The 24,966-nt window shown below is 46.4% G+C and overlaps 1 long non-coding RNA gene across 5 annotated transcripts; it reads right to left on the bottom strand.

Annotated features, from left to right (window-relative positions):
• Positions 1 to 4,424: 4,424 nt before the first annotated feature.
• LOC116102428 lies at positions 4,425 to 11,104 on the bottom strand. Of its 5 annotated transcripts, none has more exons than XR_004123177.1 (6): positions 10,919 to 11,104; positions 9,903 to 10,726; positions 7,968 to 8,035; positions 7,230 to 7,871; positions 7,041 to 7,105; positions 4,425 to 4,795 (listed from the first exon to the last, which is right to left on the bottom strand). It is a non-coding gene; the product is annotated as an uncharacterized LOC116102428 (long non-coding RNA). The 5 variants fall into 5 exon arrangements; XR_004123179.1 differs by lacking the exon at positions 7,041 to 7,105 and having other exon boundaries at positions 7,230 to 7,317; positions 7,434 to 7,871; XR_004123178.1 differs by lacking the exon at positions 7,041 to 7,105 and having other exon boundaries at positions 7,230 to 7,317; positions 7,718 to 7,871.
• Between the last annotated feature and the right edge of the window lie 13,862 nt (positions 11,105 to 24,966).

Raw genomic sequence — 24,966 nt, 5'->3', positions numbered from 1 at the left:
AATAAAACTAATCAGTATTAAAAAAAAAAAAAAGCAACAATGTGGCAGGCATGGCAACCAGTCAGCACTACGTCAGGAGCCACTGTCTAAAGAGATAAAGAAAAGATACCATGCTGGGTAGTAGTGGCTGGCACACATGCCAGTAGCCCCAGCACTGGGGAGGTGAGGGGCACAAAGTCATCCTTGGCTTGGCTACATAGAAAGTTGGAGGCCACCTGGGTTACAAAACAAAACAAAATTAAAAAAACAATGGGTATAGCTGACATCAGAATGGCTATACTGTGGACATTTGGTTACGCTCATTTGGCAGTTGGATTCTGTTGATTTGGGAATGTTTGGGGCCTTTTGTTTTTGGATCCATTTATTTCGTATGTGTGCAGGTGTGCACATGCCATACACGGGATGTGGGAGTCAGAGGAAAACTTATGGAAAACTCCTTCCTCCATGTGGTTTTCTGGGGATCCAACTCATGCCATCAGCCGTGGCAGCAAGCACCTTGACTTCCTGAACCATCTCACTCACCTGTTTCTTTAACGAGTCTCATGTAGCCCAGGTTGTATCATGTATGTCCATCTTCCAAATGTTAAGGTTATAGGCATGTGCTACCATACCCAGTGTGTGTTAGGTGCAGAGGGCAGAACTCATGGTTACAAGCATTCTACTAACCTAGCTTTGTCTTCAGCACTTCCATATTTTATGGTGTGTGTGTGTGTGTGTGTGTGTGTGTGTGTGTGAGTGTGTGTATGTGTGTGTGTGAGTGTGTGTATGTGTGTGTGTCTGTTTGTGCCTGTATCTGTGTGTATATGTGTGTCTGTATGTGTGTGTCTGTGTGTATGTCTGTGTATGTCTGTGTGTATATATGTGTGTCTGTGTGTCTGTGTGTGTATGTGTCTCTGTGTGTCTGTATCTGTGTGTCTGTGTGTAAGATAACTCCAAGGAGTGTTTCTCTTTCTACCATGGTCCTGGGTGTTCAACTCGGGTTCATCAGGAAAGGCAGCAAGCACATTTATCAGTTGAGCCATCTCACTGGCCTAAAAGAAACGTTTAAGATGTCAATATTTCTGGAACATCTTTTGTGACTACTTGGATTTATGACAGAAATATTTGCAAACAACAGCAAAAAGGAGGTCTCAGGCCCTTGTGACAGCTGGCACTTTGATGGTTTGACATCAGGGCCCATGCTCACTTTGTAGGGGGAGCCACTGGGCTCACTCTCCCAACCCTGGAGTGAGAGCATCTGTCCTTCCTGAGGGACTGGAGTTTTTCCATCACAGAAGCCTGCTGAGCTGGTACCCTGATCGTACCTCACCTCTGGGGACCCCTTCCTCTCCATCTTTTCAATCAGGAAGCACGATTTGATTGGCAGCATCACCTAAACCAGGTGAGTTTGGAGTGCTGTTGGGAGGAGCCGTGCGAGTCAAGTCACTAAGTGATTTAGTCCCTCAGACCTTCTTACAGCAGATCTTGAACTTGGTCCTGCTTCTGGATGACTGCTATCACAGCACTTGGGTGGTGGAGGCAGGAGGATCAGAAGTTCAAGTTTACCGTTAGCTACAGTAGCTACACAGCAAGAGGGAATGGGGGAGAGGAAACGCTTGGGACAGGAGACTTGAGGTTTTGCTTTTGCAAATGACTGTGCACAATGTGCTGTCCTACCTCCATGTGGAGCTATTCTGAGACAAAGTGGGGGTGCTGTGGAGATGCCTCTGATGCTGGACTGGGTGCAGATCTGAAAGGAGATGCTCATCTGTTAGGCTTCCAGGGTGATGGCTCTTTATATGCTAGGGCCATAGGCATTACCTGATTAGACTCACTGAAAAACAAGGTGGGACTGAGCAACTTTGTGTGTGTTGCTGGGGATAGAACACAGGGCCTTAGCATATACTAAGTATATGCATACTAAGCAAGTACTCTGCCACCCAGCCACACATCCAGCCCATAAGTATGTCTACAAGCTAACAAGATGTATAGCAGTGGTCCAGAACCAGGACAGAATTAGAGGGACTGAAGGGACCATGTGTAAATCATTTAATTGCCTTACTCACATCGCCACTCCTTCCAACAGCACTCCAAACTCAGCAGTGGCTGGACTTTGAACCTATTTGATATTTGAGGTACCATTATACTTCTCTCAGCTCCTGAAAATGTGCAACCCAGGTTAGTATCACACTTTGGGTTTTTGTTTTTTGTTTTTTGTTTTTTGTTTTTTTTTATCATGGACCACTGGATGGACACACGTCCAGGGTAATTTCATCTGGAGAATTTTATTCTCACTGTCACTTGTTCTGTTCTAAAGCATGTCTTTTTCACGTATTGAACCAATTCTTAAATAAGTGGTCCTCAGTTTCGACTGATCCTGAAGAGCTTGAAACACTACCAAACATTTGGGTTACAGCCCAAGATTCTGATTTTGCAAGGTCTGGATTGGTTCTTTTATCCAGCCGAGAACAGCCGCTAAAGAACCAGTACCCAAAATAACCAGCAGAGGGCGCTGCGACCTTGCATATTGCAGGAAACGTGCTGCTAGGGGATCTTAACCACCGCAGTGATAAGAGGCGGGACCCTGGGAAGAAGTGTTGATGGAGTTAAGAGACCAACGATACGATACGATATGACCCTTGAGTCAACGGCCCCTTTGTGTTCTAGAGCTCCTAGAACGTCGCCTTACTTTAGAAAGTAAAGAATTGTCCATTTTGCCAAGTAATTAAGGGTCAAGTTGCAACTACTCTAAACCTTGATTTGTGTCTTTAAATGAGGAACGGTTTGGCCAATTTTTTTTTAATTATATATTGATTAGCTTGAACTAGACATGGTGTTGCTCAAGGAGAGGATTAACATTTAAATGGGCTGATAGAACCGTGTGCAGAGAGAGCCTAGTAGTTCTCACTTATTCTGTCTTCCAAGTAAAAGCGGTGGCTTAGGTTGCCTGATGACATGGAAAACTGACAAAAGAAACCCAGATGCCTTCATGTGTTATGACACCTCCCCCTTTGCCTAATTATCTTAACTAGGGAGATGGGACCAGTTACACATAACCATTGAGACATTTGAAGCTCAGAGGTGGCAAGTGTGCCTCACTCGAAGTCACACAGCGGATGAAAGTTCTGGAAGGTGGCTTGAAACTGAGGTGTTTGATTTTGGAGGCAGGACTCTGCTCCACACCCACAGGGACAGTTTTCTCCAGCTCTCTTCCCTCCACCTTCCTACATCTTTGCTTCCTGAACACAAGTCTACCCAATCCCACGTCACCCCTGGATGCTGAGGGCAGCTGGGGGAGAGTCCCCCTCTCCTCTCCTCGGCTCCCCGCATCCTCTCTCTGCACACTAGGGTAAATGCACATACGCACCACCGCTTGCAGGTCCGACACCCGCTGAGCGACCCAATTTATAGACTTCTCAAGTGTGAATGAGATTTTCAATAGGGCTGGCTGCCTACTGGCAGGGTTGGAACGTGGAGAAACTCAAGAGGCTGAGTCTGAAAGCAGCCATGTGTGGGAGGGGAGGTGGTGGCGGCATGAAGTGATTCTGTTCAGAGAGACTAAGCCCCTTGCCTGAAGGTCGCACAGCTTCCAAGGGTTAGTTATTGTCCCGCTAAGCTTAGTCAAAGTTTTCATTTTCATGTTTTCTAAAAGCGCTTGGCTCCCCGAGCCAACCTAAGTGTAAGATGCTGTAGTATGTGCCCTGCTTCACGGGTCGGGGGTGACAGTGGGACTCAGCTTGGGAAGAAACAGAGGAGGCACTTGACTGTTGCTCAGAAATTTATTTCTACCAAGGGTGTCAACATTAGGACGTGGTGCCCACTTTTTGGCAAGGTGAGCTCCAGACAGGGCAAGATTGGGGACCGCCCTTGCTTAGCATATGCAAGACCCTAGGTTCTATCTCTAGTACTACAAAAAGAAAAGGAAGAACAAGAAAGCAAGCTAGGAAGGAGAGAGGGAGGGAGGGGCAGAGGAGGGAGGGAGGAAGGGAGAGGCAGAGGAAGCAAAAGCAAAGGAGGAGAAGGTCTCAGTACAGTGCCTGCTTCTCTGGTGCGAAGCTGTATGTTTGTTCTCCAAGTATGGTCATGCACATGCCTGGAATTCCAGCACTCGGGGTAGAAGCAGGAGAATCAGGAGTTCAAGTTCACCCTCAGCTACATAGAGGATTTAAGGCCAGGCTGGGCTACATGACACCCAGAAAAAGGACAGAGCAGGGTGTGTGTGTGTGTGTGTGTATGTGTGTGTGTGTGTGTGCTAGAAAATGTTCTCTCTTTTTTTCTCCTTTTTTCGTTTTGAGACAGAAGTTTAGTATGTAGACCAGACTGGCCTTGAACTTACAAAAATCCACCTGCCCTTGCTTTTCCAGGTGCTGGAACTAAAGCACATTTGTGGGGAATTGACTATGTTTGCCATCAAGGTGGCCTCGAAGCACAGGCTAGAGACGGGGCTTCCAAAACTCTGTTTATTGGCAGTTAGCAAGTTGTATTTGTAACCCTCCTTCCCACAGGCGGGCACAGACACTCCAGGCCAGCCGACATCCGGTGGCCCCCTTGCACCTGGATTCTGAGGTTAGGAGCACATGCTCCAGTGCTGGTCCACATTGTCATCTGCCCTCTGTGCGCTTTGTGTGGTGGTCTCTCACGAAGGAGGAGCTCGCAGGATGAATGAGGGTCTGCAGGCGCAGAGCAGCCCACCACTCCCTGACGACAGGCATCCTGTCTCCTGTCCCACTCGAGAGCCAAACGTCCTTGTTTCTGGAGAAGTCCCTCTGAGGTGTCTTCCGTCGAAGTGTGAGAGAGATGGATATTCTGGTAGTTTCTGGAGGGGTTCGTTGGAAACATAGAAGGCAGGAAAAAAAAAATCCAGAAATTGCCCCCCCCCCAACTCCCTGCAGCTGCTGAAATGACCAACACCATGTGGCAGACTGGGACTTGTTGTTGGATATAGGCACAAAACAACAAAATCACTAGTCTTCCAAACGGGGCTGGCCTGTCCATGGTCATTGCCAGCCGCCCCACCCCCACCCCAGGCCTTGGTGCGCCACCTGCCATCAGCCACACACTCCTGTAGGGAAGGCCAGCTTTCAAGCCCGTTCCCGTTACTTTGCCCATATTCTCATTGCACCTTGCCTGCCCCTGACCATACACCTAAGAATTCCATAGAGTCTCTGCTCAAAATTGGGGAGAAATAATTTTCTTGCTTTTCCTCCCTCCTGGAGTGTTTTATTTTCCACCCTGAACACACTTCCTTTAACCATAGGGAGATCTTATTTCTCACGGGAAGCAGGTGGGCAGCTCGTTTCACTATACTTTCCTCATCCATTATAAAAGGCATCCTCTACAATCACAGAGAAAGGATTTAAAAAAAAAAAAAAGCAAGCCAGGTAGTGCCCAGGCTTCTTCTCCCCTTCCCAAGGGTCCCCAGGGCCCAAGATGAACATCCTCGCCGGGCTCATGAGTCACAATTCAAAGTCAAGTGGGAGAGTGGGCCCGGGATGTAGGCTGTACGGTTAATTGCCCTTTCACTACGCTGATAGAAGGTAGGCGAGGCCCCCACTGCCTGGGCCAGCCTCTAATTGCACGGGCAGGGCACATCCGCTCCTTAATTAGGAAAAGCCACAATATCCTGGCAGCTCCAGGAGCGCATGGCCCTAATTGTATTTCTGCGGCAGCTGAAGGATAATTACTCTTCCCGATTGGCGCTTTTAATTCTTTTGCTTTTTAATTGCTAGCTCTCTTCCTCTCTGCTCCCACCCCCCACCCCCATCCTTTGATGCATTCCCTTCATCTAGACTGGGGAAGGGCTTGCCTGGACCTGGAGAAATTCAGAGACAGATGAGGTCAGGAAGAAGCTTCTCAGTCTAACACCGTCAGAGCCCATAGCCTGGGCTGGGGCACACATCTACGCAGGCCTGACTGAACTCCTTTGCGGAGGATGCAAGGGACTGTGCCACTCCACAGCCCAAACCCAGGACCACTCTGAGGTTCAGAGCCTGCTTCGGGGCATGCTAAAGAAAGTCTAACTGAGTTGCGGAGCGTGTGTGGGTGGCAAGAGAGGTGGGACTTTCTTAGGGACCTTCAGGGACACGAGGCAGGCTAAAGGGCCTGACGGAAGACTTTGGAGAGAATCTCAGACGCCATCTGTAGACCACTTTGCAGACCTAGAGTTGAGCACCCCTGATTCAGACGCCACCAACGGAGTCACTGCCCTATGCTAAGCTCCCTGAGCAAGTAGGTGTTCTTACTAACTAGCCTGGCAGAACAGGGGCAAAGAGGCAGAGTCCAGAGACAGAGCAGCAATGCGTGGGGTGACTGGGACCCATCCATTCCCACTGGCTTTCTCCTTATAGATCCAGTGACGATGGTTTTGGCCTGAGGGTGGGTGGTTCGGGGTCTCTGAAATTCCTAAACTAGCTGGGTGGTGGTGGCGCACGCCTTTGATCCCAGCACTTGGGAGGCAGAGGCAGGTGGATTTCTGAGTTCGAGGCCAGCCTGGTCTACAGAGTGAGTTCCAGGATAGCCAGAGCTATATAGAAAAACCCTGTCTTGAAAAACCAAAAAAAAAAAAGAAAAAAAAAAAAAAAAAAGAAATTCTTAAACTCTGCCTTCTCTCTGAGTTGGAGAAAGATGCCCAAACCGTTGCTACAGCCTCTGATGGTAGAATCTTCGAAAAGTGACCTGCCCTTGAGCCCCCACCAAGTGTCACTCCCCACTTCTCATTTCTTCCCTCTGAATTTAGAGCTGTCCCCTTAGCAACCCTAGTTTCCATGGTTTCCTCCATGACAACCATCCCCAAACCCCTCCTCTCTTTTACTTCATGACAGTAATGGGTGATAGGAATCCTCAGTATGGCCACTCCACGTAACCATGGAAACAATTAATTGAGCCTTGGTGTATCTTTTGTGAGGCAGGCTGGAGAATATGAAGCTTTAGATATGGAGGATGAGTCTGAGGTGGGGGTGGGTACAGGACCTGAGCTGTCATGCTCAGAGAGAAGTTAGGGGGCTTTTCCAGACACCGCCAGGAAGGTTTGGTCTTGAGTCTCTGCTTTGAGCACGACTAACCTTTGGGGAGTCAAGAGTCCCTAATCCAGAGGTGTAGTACAGTCTTTCACTGGAGCCCAGGGTCCCTGTTGAATTCAGCACAGAGTGGGAGGTGGGGAAAGGAGGCGTTCCTTCAGGTCAACATCCTGTTCGGGGGTCTGCGTCTCAAGAACTAAGTAAGGGGAGACGAGCCGAGGAGACTAGACTCACGTTCAGACATCCTCCGGGCTGTCATCGTCTGCGTGTGTGTCCAAGATGAAGAGGGTCTTCAGTGGGCTCCCCTGTCTCCCATTTTTTCCTGAGGAATAGAGTTTCACATCAGCATTTCAGGGCTCAGAGCAGAGAAAGGAAATAAACCGTGACAGAAAGAAGAACATCCCAAGTACAGTTCCATAGACCCAACTTAGCACCTACCTGTCCGCACCCTTCCTAGGTGATCTCTCCGCTCCTCTCCTGTGTTAGGGTCTTGTCTCCGTCTGTCCTCCGCCTGCTACTTGCAGGTGATGGGCGCTTCCCTCTTTCCCTCCTCTATTTTTCCATCCCACCCCCGCCCAAGTTTCCCAAGCCCCTCGAACTAAAAGACCAAGTCGGTATCTCTAGAGATCTCAGACCTCTGCTCCCCTGACGTACTGATCCCCGAGAGTAACCTGTACTAGCCTGGAAACAGATTTATGATGCCTCAGAAAATGGGTACATACAGAACAATGTAGTCTGCGGATATGCTCAGGCGAGCCACAAACAGCTAGGCAGAAAAGTTGACTCGGGGAAATCGAGTGCGATCTCAGTTGACTAAAGCAAAAGCTCCATCGTGGGTTCCAGAATTCAGAGCCTGCCCTTTGCTCCTGGGTAAAACTAAGGCAGATTCAATCATTCTGGGTAGCCTGCTCTCTCAGCTAGTCAGGAAAGGATAAATGGCATCCTCTTATTGGTTGACAACGCAATACATACCAGCCAATGAGAGACTGGCTTCTCCTTCCTGGCCAATAAGGTCTCAGGTATCTTCTTGAAAGTAAACCCTTTGTCCATAAAGAAATGAGCAAAAAAAAAAAAAAAGAAATAATTTTTTTTTAAAACAAAAAAAGACTATTGTTGCTATGGAGCATATCTGATGTTATCAGTGATAGCTGGCCCAGAGAATCAGTGATAGCTCCCCAGTAAAGGAGAGCCTTTCTCTGAGCAGAAAACTCAAAAAGCAGACCAGCTGTCTGGTTTGGTGTAAATGAAGTTTTATAGTAGCATGTAAAGGAAAGGCATTTTGATATAAATGCCTATATTAATACATCAATAGGTTTTTGGAGGAGTGAGGACTTAAACAGACACATATACATACATATATATACATATATATGCATATGTATAATTGTATTAGCACTATATAGAAAGGCTGAGGCAAACTATTTGTTGGTGTAAGGCATCCTCATAGTTACTGCTTGAAACAGGAGGTTTCCCCTATCTGTGTCATCTTGTGTCGGGCGTGTGGAAGTAACAGATTCTTGGCTCTTAGTGAGAGCTATTCTAGATGATAAATGTATAAAACAGGTCGATCTGGTAACTTCCTGAGCTTTTCCCTCTTCCCACCTCACCTATGAGAAGGCTACAGTCACCTTGGAAAACGTGTAGATACAATGATTTCCCACCCATGTGTTACAGATGAATGCAGACAAGTGAGGCTGATATAGGAAGTGGTCAGTGCTTGTCAATCGGGGGGGGGGGGATGCCAGAGGACTGAACCTCTGAGTGCCAGTCTTATAAGGAAGCCAATGCAGAGAAGGAAGAATAGATAAACGTTTGAAGACTCCAACGCTGCTGTGCTGTAGGGAATTGTTAAGGGAGATACATGTCTACCTAGCTTCGTCCTCTGTGAAGTCCTAGCAGTGAGGAAATCCAGAATTGAGACCCATCTCTCATGTAAAGAATAGGAGGGGGCTGCGGAATCAATGGCATCTACGGCCGACATGCTTGAAAAATAGTCTTGCATCTCTCTTGTTCATCATGTGGTGGTGGTGTGTGTTTGGTGGGGGGGGAGGGTAGAGGAGATCGGCTCCTCATATAAAGGGATAAATAAAAGAACCTCAAACTGCAAGTCCTAAGAAAATGGCTGGGCAGCTTATGATTACATCTCCGAAGTGGGCTGGGGTATGGTTGGGAAGGATTGGGGGGGAGTCTTATTTCTTTGACTTAGGGGGAAAAATCACATTCTAGGGTACCCTCGAGTATTACATGACAATCGCAGGGACTCCTACGCAGCCAGGACTGAGCAGGGGCTACCAGGAGATATTTAATTTAGAGAATCAAGGTACTCACAGATAAACAGAAGCCAAAACCCCTCCATTCACTGTTACCAAGGCAACAGGAAGCAGGGGCTGCGGGCGGTTGCTAGGTAACCACACTAGAGCTGGCGTCCTGTCCGCTCTGCTCTCCTCCTCCCCCACCTCCATTAGCCCTTTTGTGACAGCTCCCCCCTCCCCCGGCTTTTTCCTCCCTGCCAAAACAATTATCTGTGCTCCTCTACAAAAGCTTTTAGGGCTTCTTCTGATTATAATGTATACATGTATATATAGTGTGTGTGTGTGTGTGTGTGTGTGTGTGTACCTGGATGCTCATTGGGGACAGACTTCATCTACACCCAAAGGTTGGCACCCAGACACAATGTACTACTTCCTGGCATAGCCTCGGTATCTTTTCTCTCCAACTCCATGTTTTTTCCTTCGTTTATGCCCAGTAAGGTTTGGGGAGAAGACAGACCCAAACGTGGAGATTCCCCTTTGGTTTAGGTAGTGAAGGTGATGTAGAATACCTTAGACACCCGAAGCCCTGGAGAAATGAGAAGGCTGACCCCCTCCTCGAACCCTCGCCCCCATTCTTTTACAAACCATATCGCACCTCCTGGCCTTGTTTGAATGGAGTACGGGATTGTGGACATGGGCCTGGCAGCTTGAGAAGAGCCCAGGAACCGACGGACCTCTGGTACTCTGCGGACCCGGTGCTGTCCAGCTTCTGGTGCCTAATGAGTGGTGCGGAAGCTGTACGAACCTTAAGTAGTGGGATCCTGAGCTGCGTTCAAGATCCCAGCGAGAGGAAAGGCACGACTGAGATGTATCTGCCCTGTTTGCACCTTTTCGTCAGCTATTTTCCCAGCCTTCACAGCCCCTTGAACCTCTTTCCCCCTTCCCTTCCCCCCCCCCCCCGGCTCGGCTCGTGGGGCCACCAACTAACCGTCGCAAAGGGTAGGAAAAGGGGGTTGGTTGTCCTGGGGTGGTTACCCGCTGCTTCTCCCCGGCACTGTTTACGTTTTTCTCCCTTGGGCGCTGGACTCTGGGGATGCTCACCCGCAGGATCGCGACTGACTTCAGCACGGACTCCTGGCGCTCAGATCTTGTGGGACGCTTTTCCGCAGGCAACAGGTCCGCTACACCTAGAGTCGGGGCGAAAGGCACAGGAGACCTGGCGGCAGCGCGCGGCTTAGCTCGCACGCAACCCTGTAACTCCTGCTGGCAGGAGAGCTCAGTGTCAGCTCCAGATCGGCTTTCCCAGCCGCCGCCGCCGCCGCCCGCAACCCTTCCCTCCCACCCCCAGTTTGGAGAAAGGGAGACGTCACACCTGTGGCGGAGCAGCTCCTTTCCCTTCCCTCCAGGGCATCCCGGGCCTCGACCTCGTGAATCCAGTTGGGACTTGTGTTGACAGCCCTTCCAAGACTAGCCCTTGACCTAGGGAAGGGACGGAGGCGGGGGTAGGGCACTAACTGAGATTTTTACCTACTGAGGGGAGGCGGCCGAGGAGGAAAGCCTCTGCTCTGCGTCCTTCTCAAAGACATTGCTTGCCCCAGAGCGAGAGCGTGGGAGCGGGGACTGGGTGGGCGTGGAGGATGCTCTGTGGTGGAATCCTCCGTGGGTACCTACCTGTCTCCGGTCGTCTGTCCTGCCCACCGCAATTTTTACGCCAAGAGGAGGTAGGAAGGTCTGGAGTCCCGGCACACTCCTAGACGTGGACACGGTGGCCGACTGCTGGACTTCGAGGGGACAGAGGCACAGCTGCTTTAAAGCCGAGACCAGCCTGTAGGTGGCCTGTCAGGGACGCGGACGTCTGTGACGTCATCCTGAAAGCGAGCGGAGAAAGGAAGAGGAGGGGGTCATCGCTCTTCTCATCAAAAGTCCCCAGTGGCCATGGCAACAGCTTCGGAGGAGAGGCGGAGGGGTCCAGTCCACCTGGTCTCTCTCTCTCTCTCTCCTCTCTCTCTCTCTCTCTCTCTCTCTCTCTCTCTCTCTCTCTCTCTCTCTCTCCTCTCCTCTCCTCTCTCTCTCTCCTCTCTCTCCTCTCCCCTCTCCTTTCTGTTTTCTCTCTCTGCTTTCTCTCTCCTCTCTGCTTTTTTCTCTCTCTCTCTCTCATCGCTCTGCTTTCTCTCTCTGCTCTCTCCTCTCCTTTCTCTGTTTTTTTCTCTCTCTCTGCTTTCTCTCTCCTCTTTGCTTTTTTCTCTCTCCTCGCTCTGCTTTCTTTCTCTGCTTTTCTTTCTCTGCTTTCTCTCTGCTCTCTCTCCTCTCCTCTCCTTTGTTTTCTCTCTTTCTTTTTTGCTTTCTCTCTTCTCTGCTTTTTTCTCTCTGCTCTCTCTCTCCTCTCTCTGCTTTCTCTGCTCGCTCTCTCTCTCTGCGCTTGCCACCTTTTTCTCCCAAGCCCTAAGGGCTTCGTGTGTTGCTATAAGCGTCCTGAACTTAGCCTTGTCCTCACCTGGCAGGCTGACGAGATCCTGAGATGGGCTTGCCCTTAGGCTCGCAGAGGGCGACCTTGCACACTCCTGCATTTCAGGGGGACATTACTAACCTCCCACCCCATCCTTATGCAACCCGTGAGGTCCAGTTCACCTGACCACACAGACTCATTTTTTTCTTGAATTCAAGGACTTGAAAGCTCAAGGCTCCCACTCACTCTCCACAGACCCGCTTCTGAGCGCCCCGCCCCCACGAGGCGGCGCCCACGCAGAGCCACCTGTGTCATTCCTCATATCTGGCTTGAAAGCTCCCCCAGGGCTCCAGAAACAACCAACCAAGCCAGGAAATAGCAAACCCTCCTAGGATCTCTGGCTTCAAACTCCATGGCAGCAAACACCATAGTCCAGAGCCTTTGCTGGCCAGAAAGAATGGAGAATTTCTTATGAAAATCTGGGCTTTTCTCTTCAATGAAGGGTTGATGTGCTGCATGCTTCCCTGTCGACTGAGATGGGGCTCAAGGCTGTCTCTTCTTTTTCTTAGGGTCTCCAAGGCTATTTCATCACATGCATCTCCCCTTAAAGAAAAGGGAAGGCGACCTTCTGTCCTCACCTTTTTAACTTCATTGATGTTCCTGGTGGGGTCTTGTACGCATGTGGATTTTCTGCCCCACACTGCTCAGAAGCTCGTGGTAGCTTCCCTCAGGAGCAATTCACACTTGGGAAGTGTCCTGCAGGCCCAAAGCTAGACCAACACACGGGTATCCCAGATGCCGCCTCCTGACTGAGCAAGCAGCAGGTGTGTGTGTGTGTGTATGTGTGTGTGTGTGTGTGTGTGTAGGTGGGATCATTTCCTTTTACTATTTTCACTATATCATAAGCCAGGCATGATTCTATCTGCCTATTATCCTAGGTTCAGGGTATGGAGTGGGTAGGACATGTATTAAATTCAAGGTCAAAATATCCAGGTGCTTAGGAACACTTAATTATGGTTTTCATTCATCACCGAGGCATTTGGTCACAAAGAACATTCTTTTGTAGTGTTGGGGACTGAAACCAGAGTACTTAAGAAAGAACATTCTTTACGTTGTTTAGTTTAAGAAATAATCTCTTTCATAAATAGGTGGGGAGGGGGAAAGAGAAAGAATTTTGCAAGGTGATTTTGCCATAGACCAGTTCCAGTGTGGATTCTTTACAGCTGTCCCTCTCCGATGGATCTGTAATTCTCTGTGGAAAGGAGCATCTTCCAGCTCTTTTGTTTTGTTTGCTTTGTCCCTTAATCCAGCACCAGTTTCTTGGAGGCACTGTGTCTGGGAGTCTAAGGACTCACGTGTCCATAGTAATCTACTTTAGTATCATGCAGCATTGGCTAATTCACCAACCTTTCCTTTTCCTTCCTTTTCTTTTCTTTCCTCTTCTCTTCTCTTCTCTTTTCTTCTTTTCTTTCTTTTTGTTTTCTTTGGTTTTTCCTGGAACTCACTCTGTAGACCAGGTTGGCCTCAAACTCAGAAATCCGCCTGCCTCTGCCTCCCAAGTGCTCGGATTAAAGGTGTGTGCCACCACTGCCCGGTGTTCACCAGCATATTCACAGTATCTGATAGATAGTCCAACATTTTTACGGTGTATCTGATGGACAGTTCAACACTTTCACAGTATCTGGGGGACAGCTCCCCCCACGTTTTCACAGTATCTGGCTGTTCATTCTGTATATGAAGATGCAGAGCAGTCTGTAACCTACAGTTACTATAGCTCTTTCTACTAAAAAGACCCAGTCATTTCCTCCATATGAGTTATTGAATCATTTATTAAATAACTAAGGATGCAGGCTGGGATTTAGCTCAGTGGTTAGAATATGAAACAAGTAACTCACAAACAAACAAACAAACCTCCCAAAGCAACAACAAACTCCCAAACCCCGCTTTATTTAAAATAGGAATTCCCACATACTGAGCTTAAATGTTTGTTTAATTTGCCTCTCAATGATGGGGAGGACATGGTAATATGAAGATTCATACCTTGTGGAGGTTGTAAATTGGTTAGTTGATTCATTGGGAAATAATTTTGCAATTTGTATAAAAAAACTATTGGTTCATTCACACCCTTTGGGCTAGTTCTGAATATTCTAGTAATGCAATGTTAAATGTAGGGAATGGCAAATATGCAAAAGAGTGTGTGTTAGTTGCTGTGAGGAAATGCCTGACAAAAGCCTCTTAAAGTCACAGTTCAAGCATATAGTCCATCGTGGTGGGGAAGGTAGGGTGGTAGGCAGCAGGTGGCAGGAACTTTTATTTATTTATTTATTTATTTATTTATTTATTTATTTATTTATTTTGGTTCTGCTCTCTCTGGCCCCACTCCGGCTATATTTATTTCATATATGAGGGTACACTGCCACTGTCTTCAGACACAGCAGAAGACAGCATCAGATGCCCATTACAGATGGTTGTGAGCCAGCATGTGAGTGCTGGGAATTGAACTCAGGACCTCTGGAAGAGCAGTCGGTGCTCTTAACCGCTGAGCCATCTCTCCAGCCTGGGTGGCAGGAACTTGAGGGAGCATCTCATACTGCATCCACAGCCAGGAATCAGAGAGAGATGGATGCTGGTGCTCAGCTCACTCCTTATTCAGTTCAGAAGCAGTCTGTGGAAGGCTGCTACCCACTTCCAGGATGCATCTACCCACCTGACTTCCTCACTCATCAGCTCAGAGATCAGCCTCCTTGGTGATGCTGGATCTTGCCAGCTTGAAAATCAGTATTAACCACCACAGTATGCCTTGTAACACTGCTTACTGATTTTAAAAACGGAAGCAGTGTAAATACCCAACATTCAGTGATGCTACCTCAGTGATGAGTGGATGGAGTAATCTACCAACTCTGACATCTATGTTGAGCCCTGCTAAGATGTCTCAGTGGGTAAAGGTGGTCGCTGGCCAGCCTGGGAATCTGAATTTCATCCCCAGGCCCCATGTGGTGGATGTAGAGGACTAAGGCCTGTGATCTTAACACTTGTGTTGTGACATGAACACATCTCCCTCCCCAGCACCTTCCCCACCAAGTAAACAAATAAATGCAATACATTTAGGTTTATATAGAAATAACTAGGTAAAATAGTCATGCCAGAGTGCTGGGGAAGGACATGAATGGGATGTAGACTTTCCTGCTCAACAGTAATTGAAACTCTTCTGGTTTGCTTGTGAGATGCTGGAGCTATTGAACCCAGAGCCTTGCACATGCTAGGTAAATGTTCTACCTCCGATCTACATGGGAAACCCAGGTCATAGTGAGAGTAATGTCTTTAAACTGCACACATGGGGCTGCTTCCTGTTTGCCCAGTGGGTTCTGGCTGCAGTATTAAAAACAGCATGCAGACCTAAAACTCTAGAAAAGGGGCACATGGCAATGTGACTGTTTATACTACAGGAAAGCGACAGCAGGGACTTTTACAGTGTTTTTCCTTTTAGCCTGTTTCCCAAGTTTTCTGAAGCGTGATTGTGTAGTTTCTATAATGAAAACGCACCATGACAGAAATGGGGGAAAGGAGCAAGATTCATCATGAAGCCACCCACCCTTTACCTTGCCCTGTTCCAGATGGACATAATTGGGACAGGTGTGGAGGTTACTTCAGATCTTGCCTGGGGCGTTCAGTGACCATGACATAGCTTGAGTTTGTCAGCAAAAAGGCTGATAAGGCCCAGTTGGCTGCTAGTTACCTAAGATACGTCATCTGCCCAGCTGGCCTCAGCCTCTTCTCCAAAAAGCTTCTCTGTTTCTGACCATGCTTCCCTCCAGACCTGAAGGAAAGAGGCTGTGGTGACAAGAACCTGTCCCTTGCTGGTTTGGGAAACAGGGCATGTTAGATACTTTTCTCTACATCAGTGGCAAAAACATTCAATAAAAGTAACTTAAGGGAACACAAGAGAAAACCTAGACAAGATGATTTTTTTAAAAATTGTGTGTGTGTGTACATGTGTGTGTGTTTATGTGTGTATGAATGTGTATGTGTGTGTGAATGTATGTGTATGTGTGTGTGTTTGTGTGTGTATGTGTGTATTTATGTGTGTGTATATTTGTGTGTATGTGTGTGTATATTTGTATGTGTTTGTATGTTTGTGTGTATTTATGTGTGTTTTATATGTGTGTATATCTATATGAGTTTGTGTATTTGTGTGTGTATATGTGTGTATATGTGTGTGCGTTTGTGTTTGTGTGTATGTGTGTGTGTATATTTTTGTGTGTTTGTGTGTGTATGTGTGTGTATATTTGTGTGTTTGTGTGTGTGTTTGTGTGTGAGGGCACATGGTGCTATGGTGTGCATGTGGAAGGCAGGGAACAACCTTCAGGAGTTGCTGAGCCCTGGGGATGAGCGTCAGGCCGTGGGACTTGCTCAGGGAGAGCCTTTAACTGCCGAGCTAGGGCTCTGGCCTGGTGATGGCTTTTTAAATACAGCACCAAGGCTCATTCAATTCATGCAAAAAAAAATCACTGATAAACCAGACCAAATCAAAATTATAAACTTCTGCACTATCTAACTCAGGGAAGAAAAAGAGACGAGAAGCCATAAACTGGGAGGCATACTCCATTTTGTGGGTATGTGATAGAGACCCATTGTCCAAAAACTTACAATGAACTCTTGAACTTCAAAGCAGCCTAATTCAACCCTGAGACAAAGACCGGAAGAGACACCCCTCCAAAGCAGAGATCTGTAAAGTCAATGGGCTTCATACCACAAACTTGCATAAATGTCAACTAAGACAACAGGACACCACAGCATGCCTATTCAAATGCCAACGTTTGGAACTCCGTGTGCTGGTGAGGATGGTCCAGAAGCAGTTTGTTACTGGCAGGAATGTGGAAAGGCACAGTTTGGAAGGAGGTTCATCATTTTCCACAAGACTAAACACTACCGTCTACACTACGTCTCTCCTTGCTGTGACATGGAGCTGAGGAAGGAGGCCTAAGGCAGGAGGAGTTGATTTGGGCTTACGATTTGAGGGGACAGTCCATCGTGGTGGCAGGAGAGTGACAGTCAGGAGATACCTGAGATGTGTGCAGCCGACAGCTAGCTTTCCCTTCTGTTTCAGGCAGGACCCCAGTCTGGGCATAATGTCTTCTGCATTCAGAGTGGGTCTCCCTCCTCAATTAAATCTTTCTGGAATCACCTCTCAGACATATCCAGAAGTGTGCATTCATGATGATTCTAAATCCAGTCAAACTGACAAGCCTATACCTATCACACTTACCTACGGCCCAGTAGTCCTGTTCCTGAGTCCACATAGAGCCTATGCACATGTTTATAGCAGGCTTAGTCCTTAGAGCCTGGAGCAATGGGTCTTTTTTTTCCCCCCTAGATAGGAAATGTTATTTCAGAGTGAAATCCTGGCCAGAAGGAAGAGTTCCTGGAGCACTCAGCTAATTTCTCCTTGAAGATGAGAAAATGTTGCTTTTACTGAGATTTCCCCTTGCCTAGGAACCTGTCTTCCAGACAGGCTGAGGACATCTGACGAATGCTTAGAACGTGAAGCAGTCATGGGATGTGGGCATGGGACCCCTCCATTATCTTCAGAAGGGCAGGCAACACTGAACTGCTTTGAGGGGATCCCTGTGGCTTCCCTCTTTCAGGGATGTCAACAGCTCACCCTCATCCTCTCTAGAATGATTTACCTCAGCATGACTCTTAGCAGCTGCGTTGGGTGGCTGCCTCTATCAGCCTCTAGGAAAAGGTTTTAGTGATGGACAGCGCTGTGGGCTACTGGAACTGATGATGCAGGAGCTTCCTCCCCAGCCAGGCAGCTTTTATCTGTACTATTGGAACACCCTGGGGAACACAAAGGAAGATTAAGTTCCTTCTCTATAACCTAATTCAAAATTAGAATGATTATGGGTATAAATCTCAGATTGAGTTGTCTGCTCGTTATGGTTTTGCCATTTCATTTCATGAGATAACAATAGCATCATGCATTAGGCAGAACTTATGGTCTTCCACATGAGCTCCCTCCCTCTGTCCCTCCCTCCCTCCTCTCTTTCCTTTCTCTTTCTCTGGTCGCTCTCCTCTTTCCTCTTTCTCTCCTCTCTCTGCTCTCTCCCTCCCTCCCTCTCTGCCTTTCACCTCTCTCTCCTCTTTCTCTCCTCTCTCCTCTCTCCTCTCTCTCCTCTCTCTGCTCTCCCTCTCCCTCCCCCTCAACACATTTGATTGTCACCAAAGCCCTGCTCCATAGAAAATGAAGGGTCACTATTCCATTTAGAATGAAGAGAACGTTTAAGACTGAGGAGAAAGAGTTCCCCAAGACCAAACACCAATTTCTACCACCAAACAATCTTGTGCAAAGATCAGGCCTGCTTTTCTAAAAAAAAATGAATTATTAGGGCTGGCGAGGTGGCTCCACAAGTAAAAGGCACTTCCCACCAAGCCTGACAACTTAAGTTCAATCCTTGGGACCCTCATGGCAAAAGAAAAGAACTAGGAGCCCCACAAGCTGTCTTCTGACCTTGGCATGTGGACCATGGCAAGTGCAACCTCCCCCACACAAATAATACAAATGAAAATAAAATTAATTGTTAAGACTTTTGAAGATGTGAAGGTTATTTCCAGTTGTCAACTTGACTCTCTAGAATGAGCTACAATCCAGAAATGGAGGGCACACCTGTTATCCAGATCTTGAATCTGGAAGGCCCAGGCTTTTGATGGGGATCTTGAGACATAGTAGCCATGAAAAGCTTAGGCCCAGGAAAGGTGGTACATACCTTTAATCCCAGGAGACAGAGGCAAGCAGATCTCTGAGTTCAAGGCCAGCCTGGGACAGAGCAAGTTCCTAGCAAAAACAATTTAGGCCCAGGCATGGGGGTACACACCTTTAATCAGAGCCACACCTTCTGCTGGAGGCCTACATAAGGGCAATGGAAGAAGAAAGACTTCCTTCTCTGTCTTCTTGTGCTTACTTTCTAGCACATCTGTTGGAATCTACTTCTTCAGGATTCCAGCTTATACGGAAGACCAGCTGAAAACACCCAGCCTCGTGGGACTAAGCAACTACTAGATTCTTGGACTTCCCATTCACAGCTGCCCATCATTGGGTTAGTTGGACTGTACACTGTAAATCATTTCAATAATTTCCCTTAATCTATAGAGACATCCCATAAGTTGTGTGACTCTAGAGAACCCTGACTAATACAGGAGTCATTTAAAATGTATGAAATATGTGCTGAGACTATGAATTAACTGAAACGGGGCTTATCTGGCTAGGTGGGTGACTTTAATCCCAGCCCTTGAGAAATGCAGATGGGTGACTTTAATCCTAGTCCTTAAGAAATGCAGACAGGAGGATGGAAAATTTAAGAGCATTCTAAGCTATGTAGTGAATTTTAGGCCAGCCTTAAATAGCTCTCAAAAGCAAAAACAAACAAAATCAAAGAAAAAGAAACAAACAAAACAGAAACTAGAAAGGCATCTATAGTACTCTGTCTATCCTACCTCCCTTCTTTCCTTCCTTCCTTCCTTCCTTCCTTCCTTTCTTTTTCAAGGATCTAATCAAGGTTTAATCATTTTTCCCTCTTCTGGCCTGAGGGCTCCAGGCACACACATGTTGCATAGAGATGATTATATGAAAAAAAAAACAAACCCAGAAAGATAAACTTAAATTATATTGCATCAAATTAAATATTTTTAAATAAAAAAGATTTATTATTAAAAAAAAAAAACAAAAACAAAAAACAAACTGCCCCCAAACAGCTTTTTGGCAAGCCAGGAAATGTCCAGAGTGGCTCATCCTCTGCCTGGTTTTGGTGGCAGTGGTGTATGTCCAGAGTGTCATCCTCTGCCTGGTTCTGGTGGCAGTGGTATGTTGAGGTGCCAGGGTTTACCTCACAAGGGAAACTGCATCTGCATAAGCGCCCCTGCTGATAGGATTGTTTCCTTTACTGTAAGTTTCATCAGTTGCAATTGGAGGAGACTGATCCTCAAATAATATTTCAGTCATATTGCTCGTCTGAGGATCATAGACATCTAAGGAAAAAAAAAAGGTGGCACTGTCATGTTCTGGACTCATCAAGACCCAAACTTATGAGGGCAGAGCATGTCAAACCTAGGAAGCCTCATTCCATTTATTTCTAATTATAAGCACTGTTGGAGTTAAGGGTGTCATTTTTTCCTATGAAGTCACATTTTCTTATCCAAGGGGGCGGGGAATACAGGCTCTTCCCACTCACTGTGTGACTCAAAGTAACATGTTTATAAGAAAACAGTGGACACACTTATCATTTGCGGTTTTTTTGTTTTTTGTTTTTGTTTTTTTCCAAGGCAGGTTTTCTCTGTGTAGCCCTGGCTGTCCTGGAACTCACTCTGTAGACCAGGCTGGCCTCGAACTCAGAAATCTGCCTGCCTCTGCCTCCCAAATGCTGGGATTAAAGGCGTGTGCCACTACTGCCTGGCCCTTTTGTGTTCTTTTAAGCATACTGTAGTGATATGCTCCTTTAACATACGTGAATAGATTTTTTTTTTAGGATCATTTTTACCATTTCCAAATAAACGTATCACATGTCTGTATAATTTGTTGTGATAATTCACTCATGTAAATCCTTAGGACGAATAGGGGCATGTATCGTGTTAATTGGTTTCTCCTTAAACACCGAAAATGTGATCTGAACACAGTACAGCCTTCTGCTCTCTGGTACCTTGGGACACAATGCAGCCACACTGCTGGAAGATGGAAGACAAAGAGACTCTTCAGAAATAAAATGTTACTTTAAAAAAATTCTTTTTTAAATGTGCATTGGTGTTTTGCCTGCATGTATCTCTGAATGAGGGTGTTGGATCTTGGATTTACAGACGGTCCTCAGCTGCCATACAGTGCTGGGGATTGAACCCAGGTCCTCTGAAAGAGCAGCCAGTGCTCTTAACTGCTGAGTCATCTCTTCAGCCCCTAAAACAATATTTAATCATTTATTTGGCTGTGTATTTTTGTTTGTCTGCTTGCTTTGTTTTCCTGAGACAGGATCTCTTGATGTAATCCTGGTTGTGCTGAAATTCACTAGGTAGAGCAGGTTAGGCCCAAACTCGTAGAAATCCACCTGCCTCTGCCTCCCAAGTGCTGGGCTTAGAGGCCACCACACTACCATTTGTTACTTTTAAAGACTCTTTACCATTCTTTTTATTTTTACTTTATGTGCGTTGGTGTTCTGTGTGCATGTGTGTCTGTGTGAATGTAAGGAGTCCTGGAACTGCAGTTACAGACAGGTGTGAGCTGCCATGTGGGTGCTAGGAATTGAACCCAGGTCTTCTGGAAGAACAGCCAGTGCTCTTAACCGCTGAGCCATCGCTCCAGCCCCCTGCCATTAAAGATCTTATTGACTGTATTCAGAGTTAGAAGTAGATGTTCTCAGCAAGGACAGCCCATATTGCCGGATGGTGGTGGCACATGCCTTTAATCCCAGCACTTGGGAGGCAGAGGCAGGTGGATTTCTGAGTTCGAGACCAGCCTGGTCTACAAAGTGAGTTCCAGGACAGCCAGGACTACACAGAGAAGCCCTGTCTCAAAAAACCAAAAAAAAAAGGGACGGCCCATGTCTCTTTCTAATCTGTTCTTCCTGTTTCTCCTTGGTTTTCTTCATTTTCCTAGCCAAAAGGCTAGCACATCCTGTGGCCTCCTTATTTTTCTCAGTGCATTGTTTCCTCAGAGCAATGTATCAATGTTTGTGTTCCAGGGCATGTTGTTTATCAAGATGCTGAACCTTGGGGACTTTGGCCCTGGGGGTGGGGGGAGTCTTACCTTCTTTGTTTAAGGGTTTCTGACAACGTTGGCAGATATCATCTTCTTTAGCGAGACTGAAAAGTTCTTAGACTCTGCAGCTCTTTTGGCTCTCAACTGCAGAGGCACAGTAGTATCTATGAGTCCAGGAACAGCCTTTTCTCCTTTTGTTTATAGTAACCATGTTGAGAACACGCAGATGGGCGGCCACAACATGTCCTCAAACACTTGCAATTCTTCTCATCCAGTTCTCATGGATCTATGACAAGAATTCTCCCTACTTGAAAGCACACCTACTCTTCCGTGTGTGGGTCAAGACACTCTGCTTTATGGGGAAATCTTGTTTGTCATTCCCAGCATCGATTCAGATCACGTAACCTGTTTGCTCTTCAGCCAGAGCATCAACAGCAACTTCCGTGGCTGCTGCACAACTCATTGAAAATACCTTAACTACATCAGCCACTTAAGGAGTTTTGGACAACTGGTGACTAGGAGGAGGATGTTCGTCTTGATGCAGCTGACCACCTAGGATGTGGCAGGGAAAAATTTTACCTTCCTCTTCTGATGATGGCTAACATATTTGCTTTAGGTACTTTCATTTTTTTTTTTAAACAACTTAATGAGGTTCTTTTTTAAAGATTTATTTATTTTATTTATATGAGTACACTGTAATTGTCTTCAGACACACCAGAAGAGGGCATTGGATCCTATTACAGATGGTTGTGAGCCACCATGTGGTTGCTGGGAATTGAACTCAGGACCTCTGGAAGAGCAGTCAGTGCTCTTAACTGCTGAGCCATCTCTCCAGCCCCGGTACTTTCATTTTTTATGTGTATAAAAAATCCTCCTACCTCTGCCTCCTAAGTGTACTGGGATTACAGCTATCTATCGTCAAGCCTGGCTTTATGTGATGCTAGGGATAGAACCCAGGGATTTGTGCACACTAGGCGAGCACTCTACCAAATGAGCTACATCTGCAGGCTCCTGGGGCATCTTTTATAACTTTGTTGTCTTTTGGGGTATCCTCTGCTAAGAATTGCTTGCTTGTAACCTTTACTGAGTTTTCAGTACTCTTGGGGCTGGAGAGATGGATTAGCAGCTAAGAGAGTCTATTGCTCTGATAAAGGACATGAATTTGGTCCACACAGATCTCAGATTCGGCCACACGATGACTGAACTCCTAGATGCTGTGCTAAATGTATGTGTTTTCGAGCCAGGCATGGTGCTGAATGCCTGTAATCCCAGCACTTGGGAGATAGAGGCAGAAGGAGCAGGAATTCAAGGTCAATCCTTGAATGTAGCAAGTATGTAGCAAGTCTGAGGTCAGCCTGGGCTACATGACCCTGTGACAAAAACCCCCTGGAAAACATAGGAAAGAACGGAAACACATTTTTCTAAATGAGAACTCTTGCAGAGATTGGGTGTGGAGATCCAGTTAGTGCGCTTTCTTCCCATGGATAGGTCCGTGAGGTTGCTTGTCAAGTTTTGAGAGAGACCTGTAGTTTTTCTTAAAGAGTCAACACCAGGTAGCCTGGACATCTATCTGCTCAATAGCATAAGGCCCTTAAGTGGCTGAGTCATTTCCTAGAGTGAGGATATTGCTCAGCAAACAAAGGTTACCTAAGGCACTATTAAATTTGGGTTTTCTGACTCTTCTTGCTTTAATTTTTTCTTCTTCTGCTGACTTTATCTTGTTCCAATTTCTCTCTCCTTTTAAGATCTCTTTAAATTTAAATAATAATTACAAGAACAGTAGGAAAAAATCCATGTCTATTTCTCTTCCCATATGTCAATAGTGTGATGTTCTCTTATTGATGGCAAATATTATCAGGAGGAGACAGTGTGTCTTACAGAAGACATCTGGGTCTTACACAAGAGGAGAGGCAGTGTGTTTTTCTCAGCCCACCATTCCAGAAAGTCCACAATTTTGATATCTTATTGCTCCGGCTATTGTTTGCCTTGAACACTTGGTTAAAGCGGTCCTGACGCGTTTCTCTACTAGAAAATCATTGAAACCTTTGTGATTAAATATCTTGAACAGATGCTTTCAAAAATTACATTTTATTTATTTGTTTATTCCCTTATTTGTGTGTGAGTGTATGTGTCCATGCTTTTGTGCATTTACTGGGGTTGGTCCTTTCCTTCTATTATGTGCATCTTGGGGTATGGAATGGGGAGGTGGAAGGAAAGTAGAGATCTGACTAGGATCTTCAGATTTATTGGCAAGCACCTTCTACCCGCTGAGCCAGCCCCTTGGAGAGATACTCCGAGATTATACTATCAAGCATCCTCATCAAACTTTTGTCCCCTGATTTTAGCTACAGGAGACATTTGATTTCTTAAGGCAATGTTTTCATTATAGGTACTGTACAAAATATAATCTCAGGCTCAGTTCGCAGAAGACCATTGTAAAGTCATTTTTACTCTTGCTACGCAGGGTCACTTCCAGCCCAGAGAGAAAATCTGCTCACTGGTGTCTTTCTGGCATGATTTTTATGTACATCAGGAACAGTACTTCTGGTTCCTGTTCCTCTGGGGTGCCTCGCTCTCTCGGTAGACAATGTATGTTCTTAGCTTCTTCACTTCCTTTCTCAAGTATTTATTGTATCTATAACTACTGTTGATGTTTTTCTTCCCTACGCACTCAGTGGTCGTATGACTTACATATGGTTCTATGCCTTATTTTATGCTTTTGTATAACATATAACATACACCTTGGAGATCATTCTGTGTTAGTATATAGGACTAATTGGGTCTAATGGTGGCAGAGCCCTTTTTAGGAAAGATTCCACTGGAACAATTACCAGTTTCCCCTGTTCACTTAGTGTTCAGTTAGCTTTCGATCTTTTGGGGTCAATGGTGCGGCAATGCATTAGGCAGATGTTCTGGGCAGTGATGGATTACCTTCTGATAAAACCATCTTTAAGTTGGAAATGTTGTAGGTCGAAAAAGCACCTAACATACCTGATCTACTGACACTAGCTCAGCAGAGCAGTACACGGGACAGGGCTCTCCCCCTTTCCCTGTGACTGACTGACTGACTGACTGACTGAATGTGGCTTACTTGCAGACACAGCTTGCTGCAGCTTCTCAGCATCACAAGAGATTTCATGTCCATATTTCCTGCCTAAAAAAAAAGATCAAAATTCAAAATTCAGAGTATGGAGTCTTTGGGGGTGAGGATGGGGTAGGCAGAGTTTTACAAAGTTCATACCGGCTTCACCCTCACGGTGTAGTTGAGGATGACATGGAACTCCCGAGCCTCCTCCTGCTTCCACCTCCCCGGAGCTGGGATCTTTCACACACACACACACACACACACACACACACACACACACACACACGCTGCCACACTCACAGTGTTGAAGTGTGGTTCCTGTTGAATGGATATCATCCTTGTATCATCATAGAGCAAAACATTAGGCATGTAACCATCATGGTAGGTTACAGCCTCAGTGCGAGTGCAAGTGCTACTAACAGTGACAATATTATTTGATACAGGGTCTC

Source organism: Mastomys coucha, unplaced genomic scaffold (genome assembly GCF_008632895.1).
Source record: "Mastomys coucha isolate ucsf_1 unplaced genomic scaffold, UCSF_Mcou_1 pScaffold21, whole genome shotgun sequence".
NCBI lineage: Eukaryota > Metazoa > Chordata > Mammalia > Rodentia > Muridae > Mastomys > Mastomys coucha.
Note: the sequence above shows the minus strand (reverse complement) of the source record. Positions and strands in the feature narration are given on the sequence as shown.